Here is a 12286-nt window from a genome sequence, read left to right on the forward strand (position 1 = left end):
GGCTGCACTGAGGATACAGGGCAACATATAACGGCATAAATCATAGACACATATCAATGTACATAACACAGCGTCTGTGGCATCGCGCAACAACTGTGACTACACAGTAAAAGAGTAGCCAGTTGCACTGAAGGATACAGGGCAATATATAGCGGCGTAATAGTTACACATATCAGTGCGTTGTGTGTACACAGCGTCAGTTGCATCGTACAACAATTGTGAATACGTAGTGATCAGAATAGCCATTTGCACTGAAGGATAGGGCAAAATATGACGGCATAGATCATAACACATATCAGTGTGTAGTGTGCACAAACACAGCGTTAGTTGCATCGCACGACAACTATGAATACGCACTGCGTAGTAATCAGGATAGCCATTTGCACTGAATGACACAGGGCAATATATAATGGCATAAATTATTACACATAACAGAGTGCGGTGTGCACAAACACAGCGTCCGTTGCATCGCACGACAACTATGAATACGTAGTAATCAGAATAGCCATTTGCACTGAATGACACAGGGCAATATATAATGGCATAAAACATTACACATAACAGAGTGCGGTGTGTACGTAACACAGCGTCAGATGCATCGCGCACGAACTGTGAATACGTAGTAATCAGAATAGCCATTTGCACTGAATGACACAGGGCAATATATAAGGCATAAATCATTAAACATATCAGTGTGCAGTGTGTACAGCGTCAGTTGCATCGCACGACAACTGTGAATACGTACTGCGTAGTAACCAGAATAGCCATTCCACTGAAGGATACAGGGCAATATACAACGGCAAATTCATATAGTGTGCAGTGTGTACATAAACACAGTGTCAGTTGCATCGTGCAACAACTGTGAATACGTACTGCGTAGTAACCAGAATAGCCATTGCACTGAAGGATACAGGGCAATATACAACAGCAAATTCATATAGTGTGCAGTGTGTACATAAACACAGTGTCAGTTGCATCGCGCAACAACTGTGAATACGTACTGCGTAGTAACCAGAATAGCCATTGCACTGAAGGACACAGGGCAATATATGGCATAAATCATTACACAACAGTGTGTAGTGAGTACGTAACGCAGCGTCAGTTACATCGCGCAACAACTGTGAATACTTACGGTGTAGTAATCAGAATAGCCATTGCACTGAAGGACACAGGGCAATATATAATGGCATAAATCCTTACACATAACAGTGTGTAGTGAGTACGTAACACAGCGTCGGTTGCATCGCACAACAACTGTGAACACGTACTTGCAGTAGTCAGAATAGCCATTGCACTGAAGGACACAGGGCAATATATAATGGCATAAATCCTTACACATAACAGTGTGGTGTGTACGTAACACAGCGTCAGTTGCATCGCGCACCAACTGTGAACACGTACTTTGCAGTAATCAGAATAGCCATTGCACTGAAGGACACAGGGCAATATATAATGGCATAAATCCTTACACATAACAGTGTGGTGTGTACGTAACACAGCGTCAGTTGCATCGCGCACCAACTGTGAACACGTACTTGCAGTAATCAGAATAGCCATTGCACTGAAGGACACAGGGCAATATATAATGGCATAAATCCTTACACATAACAGTGTGGTGTGTACGTAACACAGCGTCAGTTGCATCGCGCACCAACTGTGAACACGTACTTGCAGTAGTCAGAATAGCCATTGCACTGAAGGACACAGGGCAATATATAATGGCATAAATCCTTACACATAACAGTGTGGTGTGTACGTAACACAGCGTCAGTTGCATTGCGCAACAACTGTGAACACGTACTTGCAGTAAACAGAATAGCCATTGCACTGAAGGACACAGGGCAATATATACTGGCATAAATCCTTACACATAACAGTGTGGTGTGTACGTAACACAGCGTCAGTTGCATCGCGCAACAACTGTGAATACACACTGCGTAGTAATCAGAATCGCCATACAGGGCAATGAATGCTGCGGCGGGGGCTGGGCGCCAGCCACCGGGAAAGCATTGACTGCTATATGAAATGGTATAGCTCGTCCGCGGCATCATGCACGGGGACATAGATAGCCATCTCCTCGGGTTTCCCCGAGCTTCCGCTCTGCGATGCGTCTCCCGTCTATGAGGCGGGTAATAATGTTGGGGAGAGAAGCTCTTTTGCTGAGACATGTAATGTACCTTGTTATTGAAACAGAACACAGCGGTTTCAGAAACAACACATTCTCGTCGAACTCTGGGCGGGAACACGCCCTCTTCGCACCGGTCCGACGAACACGTCCCGCGCTCTTTCCTCCCTGACACGCACATCAGGAGCGCTGTTTTTTTTTTTTTTTTTTTTTAGCGACTTCCTGAACTGCCTCTCGCTTCAGCTTTACGGCCCGCGCCGAGGCCACCTTTCCGACGGCAGCTCCTTGGGCGCTGTCCACTCCAGCACCATATCTGCCACCGCCTCAGTGAGAATGACCATAAGCTCCGCATCCAAAGAGGCGAGGGCGCCTTCAGACGGAGACTCGGACTATTGGCGTCGTCATCGTCGTAACCGAACGAGATAATTCCCGTGCTTCCTCAAGAGGGCGGTAAATGGCCTCAAGATTAACTCACGGGCTCTGCCACGTGAGGATGGCGTGGACCTTGGGCCGACGTCAGCGCCTCAACAGAACCCGCGAATGGAGATCTCTGCCGTCTCCCGGTCCGCGGCTCGACGGCGGCAGACTGGGGAGAGGCAGGAGACACTAGGTCGTCGCTACGTGTAACGGCCAGCCTTGCACGAAGGATCTGATGGGAAGCTCCTCACAGGCGGGACATCCCGATCCCTCGAGTGCCGCCTCTGCGTGGTCCCGACCCAGGCACAGCACACAAGTTGTGTGCGTCCGGGGATTCAATGGGTCCACCACACGGGCGACAAAGAGACATAATATAATCCACCGGAACGCGAGAGGGGAATTAAAACTCCTTAATATACTCCGCTCTGAATGCGTACATCAACGGTGAATACAGACTCGAGTGAAGAAAAAAGATTCTGGGGTTTCTGGCGCCCGCCGTCACCTATATTGAGCAGTGTCAGCCAATCAGGTGATGGCGGGACCGCCATTGGCTATTTGCAAGCAAAAGAGTTATTCTATCAGACTTCATGATTCGAGGAAAATGGATTTCCCCATACGTAATGTCGAGAGACCGACTCGATAAGGGAACGACGTAAACTGCATGCGTGCGCACGCGCAGAGATAATTCATGCGCGTGATAATTCATTTTATGCAGGATTTATGCATTTTTTTCGATAAACAATTTTTAAATAAATGAAAGCAATATAATTTATAAATTGCAATGTTTTTATTAAATTGTTATCACTTTAAATACTCATTCATTTGCACGTTGTGTCCGAGCCCGGCCCGGCCCGACAAATTAACTGTAATTACGAGCCCGAGCCTGTTTAGGGATAAAAATTGCTAGCTATGAAATTAGCCTTGGCAAGACAAAGACGTCAGCTATTTTGTTTAAAAAATCAGCAACATTTCCTCTAAATTTACTGACGTTCTCAACTACTTTCTAAGTTACTTTCCCCCGCCCGCAACATTAATGTTTTATCCCGCTCCTGCCCACAAATAGACTTTTTTTCTGTACCTCCAAAATACAAATACTACTTGTCGCCATCATACACATCAGACATCAGCATAAATGCTCCTGATAAATTTGTTACTAAAGCATTAACTTTAAAGCTTGTTAAAGCACACATATAGTTGTTCTTGTTGCTTTTCTGCAACAGAAGAATAAAAATGTATTACTTTTTAATGTTTTATTCATAAATATTTCTAGTTTGAGGGAGTCCCGTGATTCGCGAATCGTTTTATTCTCCCGCAACCCGCACACACAGAGTGATGTGCATTACCGCCCGCGCCCGCGCTCGGCCATCAAATCTAGTCCCGCGCCACACTCTGTTGCGTTGGGAGTGCACGTCTCTAGATCAAAGGCCCGGCCCGGCCCGAGGATAGTGACGGGAAATATCGTCGGTTCGGGTCAAGTTCGGGCTCGGGCAGAGAATCTAGCAGCTAAGCTCTAATTGAGAGTGACATAACCACAAAACTAAACAACGAGGGCATCATCAACGCATGATGCCATGTCTAAACGCAGGATTTTGCTGCATTAGGTAAGGCCATGTTTATTTATATTGGCTGCCAGGCATACAGTGCTTGTTTTTTTTTGCTCAAATTAACAGTTTGTAAACGTATAGTTGCGCTAATAACAAGTGAGTTAACGGGAGCGTTTATACTGGGGGCTTAAGTTGTTGCTAGGCGACGTTGGTTAAAACTACATGGTTAGGAAATCTATTTAAATGCAGGGGAACCGCACATCTTAGCCTTACCCTGGAGTTGGTTCACCCTCCGCCTATGCCGACTCTCCCGATTGCCCCCGATATGCATTATTCAACCTTGAAATTATGGAATATCCGTTCTACAGTCCATAGCCGTCGTGTGATCTTTCCCGTATGAGAAATTTAACGTAATGCTAGGGTGAGCGAGCACGCAAAATCAAACGACCAATCAAAATTCGACTTTGTCTAACAGACTGTCCTTAATTAAAATATTATTAATTCAGCTTAATATTCACAAAAACAAGAAAATGTGAAAATGTAATTGGCAAATGTGATTTTTAAATAGCATATTTTATCAATACAATCCCGTTTACATTCATGGTGATCTGAGGGGGCGGGAGAGTCCCGTTGAGGGGGCGTCGCCCCCTCACGCCCCCCCCGTGGCGCCGGCCCTGACTGTAGCATAGCACATTGTGTTCTCCATGAGTTCACACCATAAAATCTTCTCTAACGAAATCTACTCAATCAAACATTTTCCAGCAGGAATCCTATCCGAAGTCGAGAAACATTAACAGCGGCATCCAAGATTCCAGGTGTAATGGCTCAGGTAAATACTGCTGTTTATACCTGTCTTATAATGTTAGCTAATGTTAGCTTAGTGCATTAACTCTGTAAACCGTTAACATAATACGTTATTCCGGATTATGTTTGTATTTACAGGTAACGTTACACTTGTTAGGAATGACACACAGATCACAGAGAAGAAAACGTAACGCAAACAGAGTTATTCTATCAGGCTTTAGCGCCTTAAATTAGGAAATGAAAGACGATTACTAGACCGAGTAGTGCTAATCTCTCTAATCAAAGACTCTGCTTATTACACACACACACTCTGCTTATTACACTCTGCTTATTACACACACACTGCTTAGTACACACACACTCTGCTTATTACACACACACTCTGCTTATTACACACACACTCTGCTTGTTACACACACTCTGCTTATTACACACACTCTCTGCTTATTACACACACACTGCTTATTACACACACACTTTGCTTATTGCACACACACACTGCTTAGTACACACACACTCTGCTTATCACACAAACACTCTGCTTGTTACACGCACTCTGCTTATTACACACACACTCTGCTTATCACACACACACTGCTTATTACACACACACTTTGCTTATTACACACACACTCTGCTTATTACAAACACACTCTGCTTATTACACACACAGGGACATGCACAAACATGCCAAATATTTAAAATAAAAGGATTAAAATGTAAAAGATTATTGTGTACATAAAGATATGGTGGAATCAGGTCTATCTATAGTAACGTTAGGTTGTGTGTAGTTGATTTAATCGTATGTAGCTAGCTAATAACGTTACATGTTATCTCTTCCATGACTAGCTATTAGGTGATGTAGCTAGTAGATGTAAACTTATATGATAAATGTTATCTTTTCCACTTTAATCTCTGTCTAGAAAAGATAAGGGAAAACAGAAAAATGTGATGACTGCATGGATTTTAGTAGTAATGCTTCCAACTTGTTAGCAGACCTTTTTTAGATACCTTTTTCTAGACTCTTCCGACCGCGCTTTCTTAATTTTTTTCGCCATTCTGAAAACGCAGGTCCGATGTTTACTCATGTCTGACTCCTCGCTCGGTCAGTCTGCCGTTTCCTCTTTCTCTGTTCCTCCGACAATGCTTTTCTAGCTTTCTGCTTCTTATATGCCGGCTTTGCCATGGGACGATAGTTGTTCTTATAGCTAGCCGGATCCTGGATGGGGGCGTGTATGCGTGTAATGTGTGCAGTGCCGTAAATCAATTTGTTACATCGCGAGAGCTGAAATTACACGATACTTCCTGACGGCGGTCCGCCGGCCCAAAGTTGCAAGTGTGGTTTTTCCACTCATAGGCACCAGGGGGGCGAGACGACCACCATTCAACCCGAAAAGAGTCTTATAACCATTCCAATAACTCCTAAGCTGTTCATTTAAGCTAAAAAAAACTGCATAGTCCTGCTTTAAGTGCCTCATAAATGTAAATCCTCATTTATTAGACCGTGAACCAATAATTTTACTAAACTGTTTACAACTCTGCTAATCTGTTTCCCCAGGTAATCCCAGATCCTCAGCCCTGCTGTGAGACATATTCTTGACCTGATCGGACTAAGCCCTGACACATCTATTCTGCTGAAACAATGAAAATGCCCTTTGTTTTTCACGGTTCATCATAAAACCCTTTTACTGTTTTGCTCATCTGATTGGCCAAATCTGGAATGTGGCCTTCTGTGATTTAATATTTTTCCCAACGTTTTGGGTGATTGGGCTTTCTTTTGTATTTAAATTCACCCACTCTAAAGAACATTGTACAAACTTGATCAAACTTGTTAGTGAAAAGGGTATGATGTTTGTTTATGTACAGCAAGTAACATGCACACAACACTCCATATCCATTCCACAACTTAAAGATAGTTTAGATACTTAATTTGTATAAAGATGAATGTGAAAATTGTTAAAATTATAATAAAATAAAAATGTTAAAATTGAAAGTGGATTATATCTGGTCTGGGCTATTTTGTTATTTTTTGTTGTTGTTATCTTTTGTCTGGTCGGTGAGGCCATCTAATTTGTAACTTTTTTATTATAAGAATGGGGTAGGAGTTTATAAGATACTTTTGTTCTTCATCCTAATTCTGTTCTTCTTGTCATGGAATGTATTTTTTGTTGGATTTGTTAAATTGTTGTTGTGGCATTTTGTGTTGCAATACCATGAAAAGAGAATACATAAATAAATGAAAATCCAATATAAAGTGTCTTATTTATGTTAGGCCTACAATATAACATTATCTATGTCACGCCCGCCCATTTCGAGGTCCTAGTTTGGCCGTCTGCGATTGGTTAGTATTTTTAATGACGTTAAAAACTACAATCCGATTGGTTCAGCTACTAGAGCTGTCCCGCGATTTGCCTAAGAAGATTGACAATCAAAAATACGTTTGTGAAAATATATCAAACTAGAATTGCCAACAAATTTTATTTGACTACATATAATGACTTAATCGCGTACATAAAAGAAGCGTATACTCTATCGATGGAGATCGATCAACAACACGAAAGACGCGCTCGGCCCACCATCTAATGATCTCCCTCGTAAATTAAAGCAACACTATGACGTTTTTGTTCTCGGGTCCCCCTACAGTTGGGAAACAGTATTGTCTTCTACTACGTTCTAAAATCTGTCATGGTTACACCAGGGGATACACGTGCATTTGTTGACAAGCCAATACCGTCTTGAGTTCTCAGTTCTCTTACGAGAGTATCTCTCGTACTGTGTAATATCTTACGCTATGGGCAAAACCTCTTTTCCACGAGATATTGAAGCCAAAAATTATCCTTAATTTTGAATTAATGTAAAACGCTGTGCGGCAGCATGCAGACATAGGCAAGATTGGCTGCCCTGCGGCAACAGCAGCAGCCTATCGAGAGAGGCCCTGCGTGACGTGATACCCAATGGGGGAGCTTTGCGCCCATTTCGTCACGTCCCGCCAGAATAGGCGTGGCCTTGGCCTATAAATATGCTCGACAGGCTGATACAAACTGATTTTCATCTCTTCAGCGAAGCACTACTGCATCGCTGGATCCGGAGTGAGAAGCCGCGCCGTTGACAGAAAGCCTTCTGCGGGACGAGCCTTCGAGCCTGAAGCCGCTGGCCTTCACCTCGCCGCCTTCAGCCGCCGTACCTGCTATGCTTTCCGGCGTTTATATCCTTTCACTGCTAAGAGTGTGTGTTCGCCACTGCAACCGAGCCACACTCAGCGACGGGGACTGTCATCTGCGCTTCCTGCCTGGGTGAGGATAACGCGGCTCTCGTGCTCGCTGACGGCGAATGCCCTCATTACGAGCTGATGCCCATGGTGACTCTGAGGACTCGCCTGGCATCCTTCTCAGAGCCTGCTCTTCCGCCCGCTGTAGTGCCGCGCCGTAAAAGCGCCGTACTCAGTGGGTCCCCGAGCCTTCTCCAGTCTGTGAAAGCTCGCCGGTTCGCCCGCCAGCTTCACCAGCTTCACTCGAGCCGCACGCCGCAGCTTACGCCGTTAATGGCGACAAGATAGCTGCATCTGTAGAGAAGGCCAGCTGCTCTATCCTGGGGTCGGACAGTGAGGATTGGGCGAGCTCTGTGGACCTCCCCCCTCTGCCTGCGAGTCGTCAGGGAAACGGGCCAGCATCAAAACCGCGGCGCGGCTAGGTTTCTTTACATTACAAGAAAGCTACCCCGCCCCCCGTGGACATGCGTCACCGGCAAAATGAGGAAAGAGAGTGTTTTGGTCCCGCCGTGGCCGGACCAATCTCCATTTCTCAAAAATTTCTCAGCTCCTCGTAGTCTGAGCGGCTGAAAATGTCAATATTGCGGCAATGAGCCTGTTGTATAACACGTCACGGACGCCTGCAAACAAATGCCAAAACACACAAAACTGTGATGACGCTCTCAACCCGTGGGCACGCATCACCGGCGAAATGAGGAAAGAGTGTGTTTTTGTCCCACCGAGGCCGGACCAATCTCCATTTCTCAAACATTTCTCAGCTCATCGTAGTCTGATCGGCTGAAAATGTCGATATTGCAGCAATGAGCCTGTTGTATAACACGCACTCCTACAAACAAACGCCAACACACACACAAAACTTAGATGACGCTCAGTTATCTGCACGAGAGACCCGTGTTCGATCACAGCTCTCGCAGCAGATAAAAAAAAAAAGTCTCGCCGCGGCCAGACTTCCACCGAACTTTCGCTCGTTCAGTTCCAGAAAATGTGACTGTTCCAGTGTATTTTGCAGAAAACAAGCCGGTACCATGGCCCGCTTGCCTGCACACAAATGCCGTTTCCACGGCGACCCAAAAAAATCATATAAGCAGTGTATTTTCTGGTATTCCGGCCACAGCCGATGGTGTTATGAGTGTAATAAAAATGCCCACAGCCCAGTGTTCATTTCTACACACAAACACAGCCAGCCACAGTGCAGGGCTCGCACAAATGAGGTCGACTCATGTCAATTGTGCATTAAATGTAGTGAATGTGCCCACAACCCAGTGCCCACAAACACTACACACTGCATGTACCACGGTTTCTGTAAAACGAAACCAACACACATACAGTCAGCTGACCCACGGTGTTTAAGTCTCGCCGCGGCCAGACTCCATCGAAACTTCTCGCTCGTTCAGTTCCAAACAATGTGACTGTTCCAGTGTATTTCGCAGTAAACAAGCCAGTACCACAGCCCGCTTGCCTGCACACAAAATGCCATTTTTACGGCGACCCAGATAAATCACAAAAAAGAGTGTATTTTCTGGTATTCCGGAGTGTTGTAAGAATGCCCACGTCTCAGTGCCCATTCCCACACACAGACACAGCACCGCCACAGTTCAGGGCTAGCACAAATAAAATCGACTCATGTCGATTATGAAAAAAAATAAAAATAATGTAGTGAATGTGCCCACGACACAGTGCCCACAAACACTACACGATACGTGTCCCTCGGTTTCTGTAAAAACAAAACCGACACACATTCAGTCAGCACAAGCCGGCGGTGTTTTCAGTGCAGTGAGTGTGCCCGCTGTCCCGCGCCCACATTCCCTCACAGACACGCTCAACCCCATGGGGTTTGTCCCGCTCGCTCTCTCTCCACAATCTGTCATAAAGAATTCGAGAACGACCAGGCTGCCCGCCGTGATCGGCGCGCCTCCCGCCTCACACACTGTAAACACAGTGTTTATGTCTCAGCACACTGAAGCTCTGCAGCCGACGCTATGCTGCGGCCAGAGCCCGGTTTTTATTCTACCTCTAGCTATTCACGCAGAGGCGTGGGCAAAGCTTGCCGGGGTATCAGAATGGGTGTTGAACACTATAAAAAGAGGCTATTCGCTACAGTTCGCTCGACATCCCCGCCGTTACACAGCGCGAGTCGAAACCACGGTAAACAATGAAGTATCTCATCTACTTCGAGCCGAAATAGCGAAACTGCTGAGCAAAGGGGCCATAGAACTTTTATCTCAGAGCGAAGGGGGGCTATACAGCAGATATTTTCTAGTACCGAAAAAAGACGGGGGTCTCAGACCCATTCTAGATCTGCGACAGCTGAACAGAGTGCTTATGAAGCGCCAGTTCAGAATGCTGACAACCAGGAAAATCCTCGCACAAGTGCGCCAGGGAGACTGGTTTATGTCAATAGATCTGAAAGACGCCTTTATCTAAAAACAAATAGCGTCACGTCACAGGTGATTCTTGAAATTCGCCTTCGAGGGCCAGGCATATCAATACACAGTCCTACCGTACATTTACGAAGTGCATGGACAGGACCCTCGCACCCCTGAGACTTCAGGGCATGCGAGTTTTGATCTACTTGGACGATTGGCTGATTCTATCTCGATCACATTCAGAGCTCATAGAACACAGAACCACATTACTCGAGCATCTCGAGAATCTGGGTCTCACAGTCAATTGGGCGAAGAGTTCGCTGTTTCCCAGCCAGAAAATCTCTTTTCTGGGAACAGTGCGTGACTCGCTGTCTATGAAAGCACGTCTGTCGCCGGAGCGCGAACTGGACATTCAGCGCGCCACGAAATCCTTTCGCCGCGGCTCTATAGTCCTGCTCAAAAGGTTTCAGAAAATGCTGGGCCTCATGGCCTCGGCATCTTCGGTACTTCAGCTGGGCCTGCTTCGCATACGCCCACTGCAGTTATGGCTGAAAGCGCGAGTTCCACCCCGGGCATGGACCTCTGGTCTGTTTCGCCTCAGGGTCGACATGAAATGCGTTTCGGCTCTGGAACCTTGGAAAATAGCCGACTGGTGTCAGTCAGGCGTGAGTCTGGGGACTCCCTCGAGTGTGACGGTGGTGTCCACGGACGCCTCCACCTCGGGATGGGGAGCGCTGCTCGAGGGCAGACCGTTCTTTGGCCAGTGGTCAGAACGGGAAAAGCTCCTACACATAAACTGTCTGGAAATGCTGGCAGTCAACAACGCGCTGAGGCACGTTTGTCCTCAGATAAAAGGCCGCCACGTCTTAGTCCGGTCGGAAAACATGTCAGTGGTGGCATACATAAATCGACAGGGTGGCGTCAGGTCCCGAAACCTTTACCTTCCTGGTCTGGGCTCAGCACAACCTGCTTTCACTGAAAGCAGCGCATGTGCCTGGTCGCCTGAATCTGGTGGTCGGTGTTCTCTGCCTGGTGTCAAGCTCAGGGCTTTTCACCCGTAGACCCGTAGACTGATTTTTTTTACTTTACAGCAGCTCTAGAATAAAGTCATTATCTAGCTAAAATTATTTTTGATTGATTCACTTCCGTGGCAACGATCATTAGTTATTAACTTGTCGCTAACACGACACCGTTCTAACAGAAAACCCTTAATGCGAATCGGCCACTCATTTGCACAAAACAGTGCCTGGTGGCTCGAGAACCCAAACCATGAAATAGCTTCCAAGGTACAAGCTCTGAAAAAATTATAATACAGAATTTTTTATCACTTCTGCGTAGCCACGTGAACCGGAATTATTCTGACAACGTTTTATCTTTACAGAGGTAATGGGAAGGGAAGGAGGCCTGCACAGTAGTTGACACTTCAAGACTGCGTTGTCGTCGTGTCCAGGCGCAGGTCCTTCATCAGATCCAGATACGGCCTGGATCCGGCGGACTGCGATAAACCTTGGGATAAAGAGAGAGACTAATATTAGCGTAGACGCCATCCTTCTTATGATGTAACAAGTACATCAGGATTTACGGGAAGTGTTCCCGGTTCCGTCTGACCGAATCTATGCAGCCTAACATTGAACTATAGAAGTCTATAATGTGTTATGTGTATGCTAGGTCAAAGAGATGTGTTTTTAGTCTAGATTTGAACTGACAGAGTGTGTCTGCTTCCCGTACAATGTTAGTAAGACTGTTCCAATGTTTTGGTGCT

The sequence above is a fragment of the Siphateles boraxobius genome, unplaced genomic scaffold, assembly GCF_051911475.1.
Source record: "Siphateles boraxobius isolate OS27281-9 unplaced genomic scaffold, OSU_SipBor_1 1, whole genome shotgun sequence".
NCBI classification, from domain to species: Eukaryota; Metazoa; Chordata; class Actinopteri; order Cypriniformes; family Leuciscidae; genus Siphateles; species Siphateles boraxobius.